Source organism: Silene latifolia, chromosome X (assembly GCF_048544455.1).
Source record: "Silene latifolia isolate original U9 population chromosome X, ASM4854445v1, whole genome shotgun sequence".
Lineage (NCBI taxonomy): Eukaryota > Viridiplantae > Streptophyta > Magnoliopsida > Caryophyllales > Caryophyllaceae > Silene > Silene latifolia.
The window spans coordinates 95,932,580-95,953,119 of record NC_133537.1 but is presented as its reverse complement, the minus strand read 5'-3'; the positions used below and the strand labels follow the sequence as shown (position 1 = coordinate 95,953,119).

General features: G+C 36.3%; 1 long non-coding RNA gene across 4 annotated transcripts; it reads left to right on the top strand.

Moving 5' to 3' along the window:
• Positions 1 to 269: 269 nt before the first annotated feature.
• Positions 270 to 19,315, top strand: LOC141621502 (uncharacterized). Of its 4 annotated transcripts, none has more exons than XR_012532394.1 (4): positions 270 to 841; positions 940 to 1,023; positions 1,400 to 1,471; positions 18,978 to 19,315. It is a non-coding gene; the product is annotated as an uncharacterized LOC141621502 (long non-coding RNA). The 4 variants fall into 4 exon arrangements; XR_012532393.1 differs by lacking the exon at positions 18,978 to 19,315 and adding an exon at positions 17,301 to 17,560; XR_012532391.1 differs by lacking the exon at positions 18,978 to 19,315 and adding an exon at positions 2,078 to 2,156.
• Positions 19,316 to 20,540: the final 1,225 nt, after the last annotated feature.

Sequence of the window (20,540 nt, the reverse complement as noted above, 5' to 3'; positions counted from 1 at the left end):
ATATATATATATATATATATATATATATATATATATATATATATATATATATATATATATATATATATATATATATATATATATATATATAGTTGAATCTTGTGAGTTTGGTTTCTTATGGTGAGTTTGTATTCACAAATCTCAACTATTAGATTATATTACTTCACCAAAAAAAAAAAAACTATTAGATTATATTATAAATCAATGACTGAGATCCAATCTCACGGATCATATATAAACGTCGTTTCCTTCGTTTTCCCCTCATCTTGTTTATTTTGTCTCTCTCTTAATCAAATTCTTAACCATTGTTCTCACTTCGCTCTCTTCTGTTACTCCACTATTACTCTACAATTTTTATTTGTTTTCTCTCCCAAATTCATCATATTTTCTGCAATTTAAGGTACTCTTATGACTTCTTTCCTCTCTTATTCTTCTTTTATGCTGTTTATTTTATATTTTAACACTTTAATCTTCGAATTTCTCTTCAATTATCTCGATTTTTACATTGTCCACTATTTGTATGTGTCCTTTTTGTGCATTTTTTACCGCGTTTCGAATTTTCTATTCACTTGATTTTTTACTTTGTTATTCATGTATCCTTCCTCAACTCTACTTTCTCTCCTAAAATCGACCTCAATCTCTCCGAGTCGACACACCGAGTCTCTGAACTCGAATCTGGCTGTTCTGAATTGACTCACAAGCTCGCTGATCTGACTCGCCGCCTCAAAGGCGTTGCTTCTTCGTTACGCTTCTTATGATCAAATTAATGGCGATTTTCGACATATTCGACATCGATTGAATGATCTTAAGTCCGCATCCTCCAGTTTCGACTCGAATTCAGGTCATTTTATGAATTGTTGTGTAAATTGATGTTATTGATTCTTTAATTACTTAATTGTTTGACTTAGGTTAAATTTGGTGCTTTTGTTGCATTTGTAGATGGAGGAGTGGAGCAAATGGCGGAGGAGTTGTTGGTGCTTGCGAATAACACTGCTAGGGTTGAGATGGTTAGGGGTTATGCTGGTAAGTTGATAAATGTTATCTTGAATTTTTAGAGAAGCGCCATTTTTCGTGTTCTTTTGTATGTGATATTTGATGAACGTTTTTTGTGATTTGTGTTGTTGAGTTTTTGTTGTATAGCATGAAGATTATGACGGCGTTATGCAGCATTTTGCTGTTTTCGATTATATTTGATGGATGTTTTGTGATTTTGCTTGATGTATTGTGAGTTTTTGATAATGCAGTTAGAATGTGTATTTGCATAATACGGAGTATGAGGTCAGTAGACAACCATTCTTATAAAAGTTTGATAGGTTATCAATAGAAAGTCTTACCGGAAAACTTGTGTTATAAGACAGGGTGGGTTCCGTTAGATGACATCTCGGCTTTTTTTATTTAGGACGGAATGCTAGTAATGGTGGAACACGCAATTGAGTGTGCATTGGGGCTTCATTTGGTTCAGTTTTCTAAGGTGAGTATCAGTTTCAGAACAACTTGCCTATATTGGTTGATATTTAAAAGACCACATCAATCTTTGACATGCTTGTTTGTCCGTCTTGAGAGAGTTGAGGAAGCTAGTAACCATCTGTTGCTAGATATATATATATATATATATAGAGGCGGGATCTCGTGAGTTGGGGTCTTATGGTGAGTTGTGAGTTGGGGAAATCAAGGGCTGAGATTAAAAGAAATCAAGGGCTGAGATTAAAAGATAAATTAGAAAAAAAAAAAAAAAAGAAAAATCGAAAAATACAAAAGCGCTGAAACATGAAAACAGAAACCTCATTCTAACGATATTCTCTCTCTCTCTACATCTCTCTACAAATCAAAAACAGAGAAAACTCAAAAATCAGAACGCCGACTATAGGAAATTCATAAAAAACCTAATAAAATTACACAAAATCGTTGATTTGTAGCTGCAATCGAATTACAGGTAATGTAAATTCGTTGATTTTTAGTATATTCAATCGTATTTTCGAAATTAATGTAAAAAACCTAATTAATGTAAAAATCGTTGATTTTTAGTGTAAATTCGTTGATTTTAATTGAATTCAATACTTGATTTTACTGTTTTCAGGTATAAAAGATGGACAGCGAGATCAATAACAATGTTAGCGAAGAAATCAACTCGACAGTGAATATGGAAACAGTAATATCGCTATTCATTCTTATCTCTTCATCCGCCGTTGTTTATAAATAAATTATTGATTTCTACATGTTTCTCAAATTTGTTATTCGATATTATTGTCTTTATCTGGCTTGTATTAGAGTAGAAAAAGAAAACTGTTATTCTGATATTAATGTACTATTATTAGCCTCAGTGTGTATAAATCAATTATTGATTTCTATGTGTTTCTCAGCTGTTATTCTGATATTATTGTACTATCTGGCTTGTATTAGAGTACAAAAAGAGAACTGTTATTCTAATATTAATGTACTATTATTAGCCTGAGTGTTTATAAATCAATTATTGATTTCTATGTGTTTCTCAAATTGTTATTCGATACTATTATCTTATGGCTTGCATTACGGAGAAAAAGAGAACTATTATTCGATATTAATGTACTATTATTGTAACCGCAAATGAATAACATGATTATATTATTGTATCTTATTATTGTGGTATTATTGTAACATTATTGTGCTATTATTGTGCAAGAATAACATGAAAATATATGCCTTGCAAAAGAGTTACATAATAAATACGATTATCTCGTATGTAATAAAGTAGAACCAGAGTCCTGTTATTCTGATATTACTGTACTATTATTGTAAAAAAGTAGAGAAACATGTTGATATTATTGTACTCTTATTCTGATATTATGCTACTATTGTTGTGATATTATTGTGCGATGAGCGTGAAATATACTACCGATAAGAGAGTAGCATGAGATAAACACATTTAGTGTTATTGTGATGTTATTGATTGTCGTCCTGTTTCACACCGTTATCATATCATCTTGTTATTGTCACATTCTTTACCGCAATGTTGATCTCTCCCCGTACTCTCGTTATTGTGATGTTATTGTGATTTTGTTGTCCAATGACTCGTACTCATTATATTAATTTACTTGTCGCAGATCTTTCTCTTGTGTCTATTGTTGAAGACAATGCGGTCTTACCTAATGGGGATTCTTCTAATAACAATGATATACACCACCCAACCTGTTCGATTTAAGAAAAAACGATGAGTTTGTCTCAACTCTTCATTACAAAGAAGACACCCGGGGACCGAGCGAGCGTGGGTGAGGACTGTTGAGAGTGATTTTACGCCTAAACGTGGCATGTTCTTTCTTACCTTGGAGGATGCAAAGATGCGCTTCTACAAAGATATATGCACTCGACTTGCGGATTTGATGTGAGAAGGTACACAAATGCGCAATATAAGGGGGCGTCACCGATCAAATCACCGGTCCGTAATGCATGTGGGTATAGGGATATGAAAAGAAAAATGCGACTTGAAACAACAAATCATGAAGTCGGTAATTTGAGTACGAGAGAGAACAAAGACCGACGAATTAGACAAACCAAAGAAGCATGCTCGACAAGGTGTGGGCCGCAAGGCGAACATGAGGTTGAGAACCCGTGAAAAACAGACGACAGACCTACCGGGTATATTGTGGATGTCTTTGTAGGCGTTCACAATCACTCTCTTTACTCACAAAAACAGGGAGTTCCAGAAGCTCTCAAGGGACGCCCATGACTACATTAAGAGGACCATTATTGATCATACTAAGCTCAACATAGGTCCAACATTGAGCTTGAAATTCTCAAGGAATACTCAAATGGTTATCAGAATATCGGTGCCTCTTTGCTAGACTTCAAAAACTTCAAACGAAATATCAAGTGTTACATTGGGGATAACGATGCTAAAATGTTCATTGGGCATTTCAAAATGCCGGTGAAAACAAAGGGGTTCTACTTTGCTTATGATCGGGATGAGAACAAATGCTTGACGAAGGTTATTTGCAATGATAAGGAAGGGATAAACAACTACAAGTTATATGGAGACACGATCTCGTTTGACCCTACTTATGGGACAAAACAAATATTTCATGGTGTTTACTCCCTTCACCGGAGTAGACCACAACAAGAAGAAGACGGTGACTTTTGCAACCGGGTTACTTGACTTTGAGAGTCGGATTCATTTGAGTGGATTTTTAAAAATTCCTCGAAGCTATGGGGCGAAAGAACCTCAATGTGTAATTACGGACCGGTGCCCGGAATTAAAAAGCCCGCCAAATGTCTTCAACCATTCTCGCATCCACAAGTATTGCATGTGGCATATCATGCGTAAAAATGCCCGAGAAAGTGGGAAGGGCAATGCAATGATACGGAATTTATGACCATCATAAATGCCGCTGTGTGGGATGTCGACCTCGAGCCACACGAATTTGAACAGAATCGAAGATCATATCAAGCCCATGGTATGGAAAGCAACCGGTGGTTGAAGTATGTCTTTGCAATCAGACAAAAGTGGATACCGGTATACTTTCGGGATCTGCCTCTAGGTTGTTTGTTGCGAACAACCCAGAGATCCGAAAGTTCAAACAACTATTTCAAGCGGTTTGAAAGCCATTTTGGAACCCTCGTCGAGTTTTGGATGAGGTACAATTCCGCAATAGAGCAAAGAAAGGCATACACAAAGGAGGATGGATAATGCCAATGAGCATAGTATGCTCGAGAAAGTAGGGCCGATGAAGGTATTCCACGCTATTCTCGCTATTAATGTTATTCCACCGCTATTCTACCGTTATTCCCCTATTATTCCCGTGTTACTCGCTATTCTTCTCACGTCATTTGTGTTATCCTACCGCTATTCTCGTCACTTTGTTGTGTTATTCTGCTATTAATGTTATTCCACTGCTATTCTTCTATTAATGTGTTGTTATTTTTGAATAAAAACGAATATTCTTTGTGGAAATGGATAGTGTCCGCAATAACAATGACAAAGTAATCGCTAAATTTAGTCTATCGCTATTCTCGCTATTAATGTGTTGTTATTCTACCGCTATTCGCTATTGATGTGTTGTTATTCTACCGCTATTCTCGCTATTAATCTGTTGTTATTCTACCGTTGTGTTATTCTACTGCTATTCTTCTATTAATGTGTTGTTATTTTTGAATAAAAAACGGATATTCTTTGTGGAAATGGATAGTGTATCGTAATAATGACAAAGAAAGTAGTCTAAATTTAGTCTCATCGCTATTCTCGCTATTAATGTGTTGTTATTCTATCGCTCTTAATGTAATTCCACCGCTATTCTCGCTATTAAGGTGGAGATGCATGCCTCACTTGTCTACACCCATCCTATCTTTGGGGACTTTCGAAATGAAGTCAAACATGCCATACGCAGCATGGGGGTGGGGGTTTGACAACGGTGAGGGGCGGTGGAATATCATGACGTTCGTGATGGACTCAAGCACGTGAGCTTCCGAGTTGAATTTAACACCAAAACTAACGAGAGCAAATGTGCATGTAAGTCGCTTGAGAGGCATGGCATTGTTTGTCGCCATATACTTTGGGTGTGGAATGGTAGGCAGGTCCACAGGATACCTGACCCTTATGTCCTTGCTCGATGGACAAAGAAATCACACAGTGCCAGTTGTCCGAGATGAAAATGGAAAGGTGATAGAAGAGATTGATGAGGCCGACATCAAGAAAGCCGAGATGTCAAAGGTTTGGTCCGAGATTTATGCAAATCGTCGGGGTGATGGACAAAGCTATGCTACATAAACACATGAAACAATCGAGAAAAAATCCCGACACGCCGGGAGAACATCACAGACCAATCGAATCAAGACTAAAAACCAGGAAATCGAGGCTCTTCTAGGCATCACGGCTTCAAATGACATTGACCTTCGACCGCCAAACAAGGCCAAGAATAAGGGCCGTGGCAAAAGATTAAGGTCCTCCAAAGAAAAGGCCAAAACCAAGCAACAAAAGAGGAAGCGAAGATGCGGTAATCGCAAGAAGTGGGTGAACCACAACAAGAGAACTTGTACTCTTCCATTTACTTGAAAGTCCCCTTCGATGACGAAGATGAAGAAGAATCGAAACAAGAGGTATGAATCTGGACTAATACTCTCCTATTATTCTAATGTTATCCTCTTATTCTACTTTAAGTATTCCCCTATTATTCCCCGTGTTACTCGCTATTCTCGCTGCATTTGTTGTGTTATTCTACCGCTTATTCCGCTATTAATGTGTTGTTATTCTACCGCTATTAATGTTATTCCACCGCTATTCTCGCTATTAATGTAGCTTCTAAAATACTAAGCAAAAATTGCAAAGAATATAAATCGATGCATGAACTACCAAAAATTGCGGAATATGTTATCCTTTTATTCTACTTTATTATTCCCCTATTATTCCCGTGTTACTCGCTATTCTCATTGCTTTGTGTTATTCTCTACCGCTATTGTGCTATTAATGTGTTGTTATTTTTGGATAGAAAATGGATATTCTTGGTGGAAATGGATAGTGTTCTGCAATAACAAAGCAGAGTAGTCATAAATTTAGATTATTCTTTGCTATTCTCGCTATTAATGTGTTGTTATTCTATCGCTATCAATGTTATTCTAGTGCTATTCTGCTATTAATGTAGTCATAAATACTAAGCAAAAATTGCAGGAATATGAATCAGATGCATGAACTAACAAAGACAAAAGAGACACAAAAGACAAATGGCTACGATGAAGACCTCGCCTAAAAATGTCAAAGACTTTTACTATTTGTCATTGTTCGAATTACATTTTAACCTAAAATGTATCTTCTAGATAATAAAGTGAGACCTACATTATATGAGAATTAATACTAGTTACTTTAATTTTTTTGTTAATATTATCCGACTTTTTTTTTTCACAAACCAACCACAAAAATAAAACTCGCAAATTACACACTACAATAACAAATAATTGAATAATAACAGACTTAGTAATATTTATAAAAAGCAGTTCCACTTTTCGATTTTATTAAAAACAGCTTCCTAACCTAATCTAATATAATTACAGAAAAACTGTTTGTATTCCCCAACCCCTATAAATATCGCTATTGCGTGGTTTTTTGAGAAAAAAAAACACACACACTCGAATAAGTACAAAACTGTTTGTATTCAAGAAAAAACTCTGCATCTCCTCTGCAAAAGGTAATTTCTTATCTTTTTTTTTTTGTTGGTAGACAAGTTAATTACTTATCTTTCTATACTTTATTACGTAAAAACTGATTCTATTCCCCAAACCCCTATAAATTACTGCTACTTCGAGGTAAAAAAACAAACACACACACTGAAAAAGTCCATTCCAAAAAAAAAAACTTTATCTCCTCTGCAAAAAGGTAATTTCTTATCTTTCTATTCTTTATTTTTCTTTCATGTTTATTTTTCATATCTCACAACACTCTTCTCTATGCTGCAAAAAAGGTAATTCTCTTTCTTATGCTTTGGTTTGCTTTTAATTTGGTTCAAAAATTTTAAACATTTTTTTATAATGCAAAAGTTTCATACTTCCAATGCTTTGCAGGATGAGTGACGAAATCGACGATAGCCGAAGGTCCCCGACAAGGCAGGAAATCGATGAAGCCAAACGGACGATAGAGTCCCTCACGATAGAGTTGATCGACACAAGGACAAATTTAGAGGCAAAGAGAAACCCGTGAAGAGGCCTTAATAAGAGAGGTCGACAGTGTAAAGGCACAATTGAAGGTTCTTTGAACTTCAAAATGAACGTATGCGTAGACAATTAAAGGAAAAGAAAAATAGGAACTACACGAAGCCGACATGGACAATCAATTCATTCTTTGGTGTGAATGCTCAAGAAGTATTACATCAAGCCGATATTTCAATCTCTCGGCCATTGGACACCGATTCAAAGCCATGGAACTAATGGAAGCGTACAAAAACCCTTTTGAGGATGAGTCGGTGGAAGTTGAGAGCACTTTGTCCAAGGACCGGCGCGCAGCGTCCGTAGAGAATAGAATAAAGATATAAAAATCTAACGATGATGGTCCAGGGTCACTTTGCTTTTAAATATGTTTAAAATATTATATTGCTTTAGAAATAATGGCTTTAATATTTTAGAACGTTAATGTTTATTATGTAAGTACTATCTTTAAGTGCTATTTAAAACTATTTCTAAGTAATGTTGGAATAATGAAGTCTTTGCCAGGAATAATAGTGCAATAACAAAGATAATAATAACTGCTAATTATGCGAGTAATACTGCAATAACAATGAGAATAATGGTAGAATAACAGTGTAACAAAAGCAGTCTAAACCACTGCTTTTACACTTGACTAAATTTACACTTGAATAAAATTGAATAGTTTTGACAAAATAATGCTTGGACTAACAAAGTGTAATAACAAAGCAGAAATAAACTAGTTATGCGGAATAATAGAGTAATAACGGAAGAATAACGGTGCAATAACAATAGAATCACAATGAGAAAAAAAAACCCATTGGCGATTGAATAGAAAATGCATATTCTTCGTAGAAATTGGATAGAATTTGTAAAACTTAATTAAACTAGTGGAATAACAAAGAGAATAAGTGTAGACTAATAGTACAATAACATCGAGTAGCCGCTTAATATGCGGAGTAATACTTTAATAACAATATGCAGAATAATGGTAGAATAACACTGGCAAAAACGCAGTCTAAACCACTGCTTTTACACTTGACTAAATTTACACTTGAATAGAAATGGATAGTGTTTCTAGAAAACAAAGGTAATAAGAAAGCTTAATTAGACTAAAAATCAGAGACTAATTGTGCAATAACAAAGACAACAAACTGCTCATTATCCCGAATAACAGCAGAAATAACAAAGTGGGATTAGAGTAAAAATGGATGGTGTTTGAAAAAAGTACAAGGAATATCAAAACTCAATTAAAATTAGAGTACACACTGGAATAACACTAGAGTAATACGGAATAACAAAGACAATAAACTAGTAATTATACATAATAACAAAGGTGCAATAACAAAGACACTAATAGTCTAACAACACAGTTTACACCAACTTAGTCCGACTTCCCGGATACACAACATCCAAAGGTACCGCATTCATGACGATGCCCGACTCTTCACTACCAGCAGAGATGATTGGGGTTGCACTTCGGGGGCACTTCGCAACTTGTTCCTTCTCGCCGCCAAACCCAACGTCTTCGCCTTCCAGATCTCACAAGCCTTCACTTTGTCAAGAACTACTCGCCTATGAAGATTAATATCCGCCAAGATCGGGAAGCCGACATTTCAACACAAAGAGTAGCTTCGACGAGCAATCTTGTTGTGAAGATTGCACTCAAACACGCTTCCACCATATTCCGCCATCGTGTACAAAGAAGAAACACCCCGACTCCGAATTCAAGTAGCCTTCCTTCTTTTTCCATTTAAAAGGCACATCAACAATTTCGAAATTGCGGCAATCTTCACCCTTCAGAACATTATGACCCTCCATAAAAACACGCATATAGTTTGCCACAATCTCGCCAATCTTCCGAATCGGCTATTTGCTTGGAATCGTGAGTCATGTTGTCCAAAATATCAATCGATTCATTCAAAAAGTTGATGCAGAAACAAGAGTAGTGATCATTGTACAGAATCGGCACAAACACAAGGTCGGAGTTCGGACGACATCTTCCATTGGGAATCGTAAAACACATTCCGAATGCCAACAGACTTCTTACCCTGACCGTCAAGAGGACTTGAGGAATCAAAGTTCTCTAAGAGTGAATAAAGAGGATCCTACAAAAAGAGAAAGCATAAACAACCAAAAATAGTGCACAAGTGTTAACTTTATATCAATACTTGTGAGTCAATCTGTAGGTAATAACGCAAAATAGCAAAGGAAAAAACTAAAATACCATATGACGAACTCCGAAAAACATTGAGCTTGGTGCTGAGCGTTCCTCAAACTCCAACGAATTCAAAAGAACCGACCAAACATCAACTACTCTTGTTGACATCATACTAGCTGCATCTACAAGGGAAACAATATCCCCTTGTCCAAAAACACGCCGACGTCGTCAGACAACACTAACAACTCCCGCATTCACAAAAATAACATATGATGAGAACAAAGTGGGATTACAAAGGTATAACAAAGAGAATAACAGTTCAATAACAGAACAATAACAAATAAAATAATAGCGGTATAACAAATGAGAATAACAAAACGGGATTGACAATGGGATTACGGTGGACTAACAAATGAATAATAGTGGTATAACAGTCAATAACAAACAGAATAACAAAGGGGCCTAACAAAGAAATTATACGGCTCGCTAGGTTGACAAAAATAACAAAGATAATAATAAAGCAGATTAACACGTTGAGACTAACAAAGGGAAACAGAAAGACTAACTCAATGTAAACACCACAATCAAAGAAATGAAAATCGACACATACTCGTCATTAATCGAGCGTCTTCACGAAGAACAAAGTCCACCACTTGCTTCCGCACCTTCAAATCTTAGAGAACTGTTTTTGTTCTTCCGAAACAAATCGACACCGCAACAAACCTCATCGTGCCTCGGCCCGCAATCCATAGAGCAACCTTGACCCGTCGTCCGCCTCTACCCCTTTTACGACTACCCAAAGCCGATTGTGGACTCACGGGGCTATCCACACCCCTTCCCACTGACGGGGCGGTAGGGGGTTTTTCTAGAGAATTTAGGGCCGTCAATGACAGAGGAGAAGCGGGCGGGCTCGTCAACAGTCGCGACGTCTTAACCTTCTTACCAACAGTTTTCACCTCGAACCACGACGTTTCTTACCGCTTTGAGAAGCCCTCTTTTTCGCATCCTCAATACGCCGTCTCTCTTCAAGCACGCTCAGGGTTTCCTTTCTTGTCTTGTTCAACTCCTCCAAACTTTTCAACACATCTTCCCGGACTCGTTCATATCGAGCAGCCGCCAACAAGGCAACGATCTCGCCGCGGTAGAGGGCTCTTGAATCAGAATTACCCAAGTCACAATCAAAAACAGTTCCACGGTAAAAGAGCATGTGCAACATCGTATATACACCGCAGTCCAAATTTTCAATCTCACCGTTTGCCGTAAAAGGGACGTTGACAATTTTATAATCTTTAACCTCCCCACCTCGGGCAACTCCTTTGTGGACCAGAAATCGACATCAAGTTCACCTTTTTTTAAAAAAGGAAAAAGAAAACATAATTACTAACAATACTTAAACAAAACTAGGCTAAACACCAAGAGAAAATTAAAACACAATAAATGACTTACAGAGTTTGACAATACACCAAACGTACACACGCTGTTGATCATCAAAGAAACATCGCCTCTTGAAATACATTATCAAGATATTCAACCCTCTTCGAAATGAAATTGATGCACAAACAACTAAAGTGCTCATGCAAAAGAATTGGGATGAAAATCTGGGAAAATATTTGGCCAAAAAAAATTGTTACTAATTATGTGGTTCTTTTTAAAAAAGCGTAAACACATCGAATAACAAAGAGAGTAATAGTAGGCTAACAAAGAGAATAGTAGTAGAAAACACACAAAGTACGTAAAACATACCATATCAGAAGTAAGATCACACTCTTTCTTGTTGTTATTGACAAAGACAATAAATGACAATTTGACTTCCGCACATAAATCACTCCTGGAAGCCTTATCATCTTTCGACGGCATACAAAGTTGCCGCAATGGATACTAAACAAGAAGTGGAGAAAAGAGTTGAAACGTGATCCAAACATGAAAAATAAAGTAAAAGAAAAGATAAGATAGAATAACTAACCGTTGCACCCATCCCAAAGAAAAGTCGACTTGGGCCTCCTCTTATACAAGTATCATTAAGAAAGAGGGACCACCAAAGGCACAACACCAAGCATTATCATTGTATCCGGAACCATCGATTCCATATCCTCACGATTCGTAATCGTCCACACCCAAGTGACAAGATTATCCCTTCAAAACCGAATAAAAAGGCAAAATAAGAGTCACATGAATATATTTTTGAAGAACAAAAAGCGAGATAATATATTAAACAGAAAGCCGAAAATTTTTACAATAAAAACAAGCTCTTACCCTTGCGAAAGGTTATGATCATTCAAGAAGCGATAGTCCGCAACCTCTTTCCGCTTTGATAGCATTGGGTTGAAAACATGTCCCATCGTTATCATTGATTTTGACAGACAACTAGCTCGGAGCCACAGACCACAATCATAGCCGCATCCGAAATTCGAGGCACAACAGCATAACAAGAGCTCCTCATGTGCAGCAGAGTGCAAAAATAACTTGTACACATAGTAGGAGCATTCAACCCAAAGAACGCCATTGTCCTCCTGGGACACCTCACTAACAACAAGATCACCCGACCTCCGACACAACCTCGGAATCCTGTTTATCAGATTTATCTATCTCAGACGCAGCCCCAAGCAACAAGTCTGCATGACAAGACATCACCACATCCGCTACCTCCTCTTCTCGCACTCACGAATGCTTCACCGCCAATTTGAGTGGAATGCTTTGAGTGTCATTACGCGATGGAATGTCGCACGGGTATCCGTCACCTCCGTCTCGTGCAAACAAGCATCGCCTTTGGAATTTCGATTGCTTGAACCTCTACCGGTGGACACTCAACAAGATAGCCACCTCCTCTCGGCGGATTATCAACAAGATAGTCTTCAACTTGAATGTTAACGTACTCCACATCATTGTTAACATCCTCCACGCCAATGCTAATATCCCCAACATCAACTACTTTCTCACCGACATCACCGGCTCTCCATAACGAAATCAATGTCGCACGGATATCCGTCGTAATAGAATCTAAACCGAGTGGTGACAATTGTGGAGTCCCCACCTTTGCACTTTGTTGAATGACGGGACTATGTTCAACACCCTTCTTTTCAGCTACACCCTTCTTTTCAGATATAGTCGGCCGCACATCCGACACTGACCACACACTCCTCATAGAATTGAGAAAACAGGTTAAATGATGGGGTTCAATGATGACATCTTCATGTCTAGCTTTTTTGGAAGTCGGTTCTTCAGAACAGTTGATCGCGATTTATTGGCGCTTGCATAGCCAATACATGCTTTACCTGTCATTCGTCCGACTCACGGATAACTTGATCCGTGAAGAAAGATGGGGTGGCAACCAAATTCTTCGACCCTTCACAACCAACTTTTTCCACGTTTGTTTGTGCTTTCTTTAGCACTCGTCGGGTTACTTGGTCAAGCAACTTAGCAAAGCAGTGCTTGACCCATAGCCCTCTGGGTCTTCTCGCATCATCTTCGACTTTATAAGTTCCGCCTGCTCCAAGTATCGGCGACATAAAATCTGAGAGTCCCTCTCATTAAGAAGTATAAGTTGATGAACATCCCGTCAAGTTAAAATCCCAAAATTTTACTTAAAACAAGACAATAATAGTAGAATAACAGAGGAATAATAGTACACTAACAAAGAAAATAGATAACAAAGGATTAATAGTAGAATGACAAAGAAGTAATAAAATAACAAAGGAATAACAAAGACACTAACAAAGAGAATAAATAACGGTGGAGTAGTAGTAGAATAACAAAGAGAATAACAAAGTGCGGAACACTTGGAATGAAAATTAGAATAACAGTGGAATGACAGTAGGAAAACTGAGGAATAACAGTGGAATAATAGTAAAATAATAGCAGTATGAAAACTAATGCTCGAGGACAATAACAGAATAACATTTTAGAATGATTCGTTTAAAAACAATCAAACAGGTGCTTACGTCGACATCGCGACTGTACTTGCTCATCCGTAAGAATATCATCGTAGATCCGAACAAGACATCGACGTTGAGTACGTTGACCAGAGCCAACGATGTTTGGGCGAGACAATGGGAAAGCAACGCCTCGAACGCTCCCCGCCCAGAGCACCGCAGGTCGCCTCACGCCGCAACCTCTCATTGAAAGACTTAAAATCCCAATGTTTAATGAGCGGTAACTCATTATTCACCTGATCACCGCTAAAGAAATAACGGTGAAAATAGGTGATAGCCAACAAAGACTACACTACAACGAATATTTCTCCTCCCGATAAGGGCTTCACGTACGTAAGTCACCAAGTCCGAGAAGACAAATGACACCAATTAAGTTCCTTGATCCTAGAAACATCTTCCACAGTAGCTTAGAAGTCTAAGATCAAGCACATAACCCGACACAGGAGCAAGGAAACACGACATGGCAAGCAGAACAAAAGTCTTCTTAAACTCATCGTCCGCAACCAGAGACTCTAGCAGGGTCTCCTGAACTTTGTTAAGTGGTATCCCACTTTTGTTATTGCCGATACCATACTTCTCCCGCCAAGCACGCTTCAAAGCTTCTCCTTCAGCGTCGGCAGAACCAGGAAATCCAGTAATAACCAAATCCACTTTCGCACTGAAATTTGGTAAACCAAACACATCGTGCACATCATCTCGATCAACTCGAACTTCTCCGTTTCAGATATTTCAAAATACTTCCCACTCCTAAAAGCATATACAAACTCCCAAACATGACATGGGGAGGGAAGAAAGCTTCAACTCAAGTAAACCCCGAATCCCATCTCCCTAACAGCCTCCTCCTTCCGCTCCTCGGTGAGGGCTTCAATAACTTTGAAAAGAAAAGCAGTAAGACAAACTAATAAATGGATCGACCGTCCCACACAAAAGGGTGAAAAAAATAAACAATGCATTAAAACATTTAAGATGACATAAGCAAAAGCAAAGTAGAATAATAGCAAAATAACATGAGAGCATCAAAAAATAACACGAAAAGTAACATATTAATAGCTAAATAACAAAAAAATAAAAGTAGAATAACAAAGGGTACATACGATGGGATATTTCCCTGCAGCAACTCCAGCCTGAGGTTGCTTGCTACTTACCACAATTCCCTTCTCATGCTTAACTTTGCCACCCAACTTACTACTAGTCTTGGGTGGACTAGACGACAATTTCACAAGTTGGGTCTCGGGTTTTTTTCGTGGGTGGTTCGGTTGTACATATTTCTTGACTACGAGTACTCCTTCTCTGAGAAGCAGTGCTCTTTGATGGAGATGTGACACGGGATTTGGATGGAGACGGACCCGGAGAATTTGATGATGACGGTTGAGTAGACTTTGATGAAGCGGTGGATTTGATTCTTAACTTCATTTTCTGCTTTACTATCCAGAAAATAAAGATAAGGATCACTTTCAATGATAAATAGATATTCACTAGACTTTTTTAATAATGACGCCTTAATGAGAGTACCGTAACACCGAATAACAAACACTAACAATTAGTATAACAAATAACAAAGAATAAAACACAAAAAGAACATGATGGATGTGTAAACAAAAACACGAAAGAGAATCAAAACAAAAGCCTCTTTGAATAAAGAGTCAAAGACAGTTTCAAAATTACATACCACCTACATAAGCCTTCATAAAAACAAAATAACGTACTAAATTACAGCCCGGGGAAGGTTTCAATTACATAAAACCCAAAATACATTCTTTCCCACAAAGAACCAAAATGTACTTCCGAAAATACAGACATAACATAAAAAGTCACCAACATCAACAACATCGACTGACTTATAATACAATTGGTGAGCAAGATCATAAGCAGAAGGAAAGTCCCTGAGTGCGTCAAAGTACTCGTGAATTAGACTCATCCGTTCGTATACAGTGCATCAAGGATCTTGTCATGATCGTATATATATTGGCAAGCATGCAACACCGCCTTTGATGGCTCACTTGCAAGCATATAGCACTTGCATCGTTTGGAAACTACCGTCGAGTCCCTTGACAAAATCTTAAAACCTTGATTGTGACTTGTTGTTAGAACTTTCATATATTCGCCGTGAACACCGGGCGAACTTTTATGAAATAGGAACATTTGTGACCATTTCTTACAAACAAGAGACATATTGCTCTTGTCCAAAGTAGTCTCTACATAATCGAAAACTCTTTCCATTAGGTCCTGGCTATTTAAAATCGCCGACATTGATTGATTACGACGACTTTAAGTCGTACATTAACTTCAAAGCACTTTTCGCCTTATCGTCCAATAACCATCCCAATTTTTTTCTTTTCAAGAGCGAACTAACTCGCTAGCAAATAACAATTTATCTTCATTCACTATATTTATTGCTCATCCTCACAAACTAAGTCCATTAGTAATCTTTGAAACCTACAAACAAACAAAGCCAAACAAACAAAACCACTAGAATAACAAAATAGAATAACAGAAAAAGAATAACGAAAATTCAACACAAAGAAAAAACACTACAATGACCGCAAGAGTAGCGCTGCAATGACACCATACGACCAAGATAACAAACGGCGGAATAACAAATCTTGAAAAGTGAAGACAACACGAACAAACACAAAAACCCTAGACAAACACATTAAACAATTACAACATGACAAATAACTTGACAACAAACTAAGCGATAGAATAACAAATGAGTAACACAAAACTAAAGTCCAGAGAGAACAATAGTAAAGTTCTCAACACAACGCGACACATAGAACATGCGAATCACTTCAAAACTATAGAAAACTCAAAAATGCAAAGATAATAACGACATTAAAGTACTCGATTAAGTAAACCTAGCGATAATTATTACACCTAAAAACGAATTAAAAAGCATACAAAAGCATGAAATAAAACAAAATTACAAAATAAAAGAGGAAAATGACATGAAATTACCTACAATAGGAAGGAAGACGATGAACGGCGAAGAGAAAACGGAGAAAAAGCGAAGGAGACGAACAACAAGAAGAATAACACAGAAATAATAGAAGAGAGAGAACGCTGCGGTGGTGATAATTATATAAACGGTTAACGAAATGTGATAATTAATTAGAGAGAGAAATCGTTAGAGAAAGTAAATGAGGAAAGAAAGAGAGAGAGAAAAAAGGAAAAAAAGAAAAATAAACTAAATAACAACGCTTTTATACGACAAACCAAGATTAATCTTGTACACTCATCTCTAATTTAAACTAATTGAGATTCACCCAACTCACAACTCACCATGTTAACCAAAAACACCAAATCCAATCTCTCTCTCTCTCTCTCTCTCTCTCTATATATATATATATATATATATATATATATATATATATATATATATATATATATATATATATATATTTGTTTTACTTGTACAGTTTATCAGAATCTGTCTTGCAAATATGTTCCAACTGTCAGGTAAGTAGATTACGACATCACTTTTAAGATAAACAGATGAATTGATACTTTGTAAATAGATGACTAGTCGGGACAAAGCGCTCTGTGATACTCCAATCCTGATGAAATTTCAGGTGCTCGGTTTGGCATAGGAAACAAACCTGCTTTTGGTATGTGAAGCTACGGCAGTGGTAATGCGCAAATGCTGCTGAACTTATTGGCATTAATAAATAATTTTAAGCTACGTCTTTCATGTGATTAATTTTAGCTCATGATGGGACCTGAAAAATGTGCTTAGATGATTATGCATCATGTACTTTGAACTATTTTAGTTATGAAGAATCCAACTATTTTTGCAATGTTCTTAGTGACTAGGTTATTTTAATCATTTTTATCAGAATCGCGATTCGATCCAACAATTCTACGATTTTACGATCCAAAAATGCTTGACCGATCCTGAATCCTACGATTTTATCATAGTATAGTTGTAGAATCTTACGATCCTATTAATTTGAAAATTTCTAGAGATGAGATCATAATACGATTCTACGATTTTACTATCCTACGATCCGATTCCATAATAAAAAAATTAATATATATTTTTATATAATGACACCGTAAAACCCAAATTTCGTGTAAGTTGTTCATACAATGATACTAAAATCATTACTTACCAATATTTTATAAATAAATATTAATAAATAAGTGTTTTGATTTTCAATTATATGTTTTTACCAAATAAAAAATGGGTAATGATAAATACAACCCACTGGGTTGTATTTAAGAAACCAAAAGAGGAAATAAATTCTTGATATATGCATTAAATGTATTGGTTAATGTGTAATTTAGTTTTTAATTTCTAAGTTAATACTCAAATTAGAAGGTATTTAATGCTTAAATACAACCCAGTGGGTTGTATTTAGCATTACCCATAAAAAATTATATTTAGTGAGTTTGTAGAATCTTGCGATTCTACGATCCGATTCTACCGATTCGATCCTACCTTCCCATCGATCCAAAGTAGAATCCCGATTCTGACAACATTGATTTTAATTATGATTTTGAACTATTCAATTAATCTGAATATATATATATATATATATATATATATATATATATCATCTGACGTAAAAGCCTAAATTGATCGAGATGTGAAAGGCAATGCTGAAGCTAAGTATCACTTGTTCTGTCTTAGCTCGCTGTCAATAGATTACCGCTACTATAAAGGAGATGGACCTAATACTTCAGAGGTTTTTGAGCTTGATACTGAAATTATATCGTAGGCTATTACGGAGCATTGACATTTGCCATGAGTTGTCTAGCTATAAGCCCGTTATATTCGTTGTTTGAAGTTTTATTCGTTGTCTTGGCACGGGCAATTGCAGCAAGCTTGCCTAATTTGCGTCGACTTCAGCTTTACCGGAAATACTATCACAAATAACGGTCTAACCGCGCTGTTTGATGGTTGCCCTCTTCTTCAATCTATTAATTTGTGCGACTGTTTCCACTTGAAACTCGACTGAAATTTCCAAGTATTGTCGTTTTTATTGTTACCATAATTTATTGCTGAGTTTAAGGATGTATTATGTATATGTATGATTTGAAATAGAGGTTTGTTGATCGGAGAATATCTTCGCTCGTTGTAATCATTGGCTTTTCTTAGTGTAACAACAAATTTGCGTTTATCTGCAAATAAATAGAGACAACACGAATAGATGCAACAAAATAATAATTTTTATTAATCAAAAGATTTCGGGTACAATCTACTAGTTATTCTACTGATTCGATTTCCGCACTGAATGAATTGGAAGGTCTTGATTTGAAGACTTGATTCTTCTTGGACGAATTTGACTTGCTTCTCTTCAATTGACGGCGACGGATGCTTGATGTCGTATTAAAGAGCAGTTTAGTATCCAAATCTAGATGGCTAGAAATGAATGTATTTTCTTCTCTTGTTTTCTCTTGGAGAGATTTTTATAGAGAGACAAATGTATTTTCTTTTCCCTTGCTTTCTCTTAGAAGAGATTTTTTTAGTGAAGAGGGTTTTGTTTTAGAGAGGTTTTTTTGATTTTATGTGAGAATATCCTTTTTTGTGGGATTTTGGTCATTCTCTTTAAATGAGAGGGTTTACTCTCCATTTATAAAGACAATTTTTTTTTTTGTTTCCCCGGTCAACCCATGCTCCTACTTCTCCATTGTTTACGTTGAATGGCTCCCTAGAATCATGCTACCTCCCCATATTTTGTGGAGCAAACTTCATGTGATTATTGACTAATTGACCAAGCCTTTCTTTTACTACTTATATCATTATCGCATAATATCCATAATGATATACTCCGTAGTATGCAATATGGACCACGAGCCACTTCAACAATGCATCCATTGTTTAACTTTCAGGAATTTCGTGGGCTGTCAAGCTTGGTCGAATTCGGATGTAGCATCATTATTTTTGGCCTTAACATTTACGTCTCATACTTTAGTATAGAAATACAGCACAATCCACCTTTCGAGTGGACCGATTTTATTTCTTAGCAAAATGGACTAAGTATGACTGTATAAGACGATAGATTTTTTCGGGTTTAAATCCACCGACCCATTTATCAGACGATAGATTTTCACATAAGTCAACCTTTCACCATTTGACCCCATTTTATAATGGAGGACTTTGCATGGACTCCTTGAAGTGGTTGGATAACTAGAAGGGCATTTGACAGTAGAGATAATAGTTTGACCACCAATTGATAACTTGATATAATATCACCGTATTAAGCTCTAGATATCTTTTAAAGATAGGACTTTCAATCTCCTGGCACCACTTAAACTCTGGAGTCATTCATCCAATCAATATATATATACTTAAAAGAGGAACTTTTGAAGCGATTTTATTGGCTATTGCTTTGGAGCGATTTTATTGGCTATTACTTTTGAAATAAGATAAATATATTAGTACTTAATTGTAAACTATTGGAAAGATAAATATATTTAGTACTTAATTGTAAACTATTGGAAAGTTATCTACTTAAATCGGTAAAAAAAATATATAAAAAGATAAATATCTAATTTAAATATTGATTCAACTCTAGATGTATTAATGAATATAGGACTCCTCACTCCTCACTCCTCAGTCCTACTCCTCAGTCCTCATATTCCTATATAAGCCTCATTATACCTCCTCTACCATGACGGATATTCCTATATAAGCCTCATTATACCTCCTATACCATGAGCGTTTATATTTCTCACTCCATATTTTTCATGTTCATATAATGTTACGCTAATTTAAAAACTCTGTATATCATATACGTTATTATCTATGTATGCAATATATAGATGTAGCTCTTGATTGCTAAGTACTTATTGTTCTGTTTTAATTT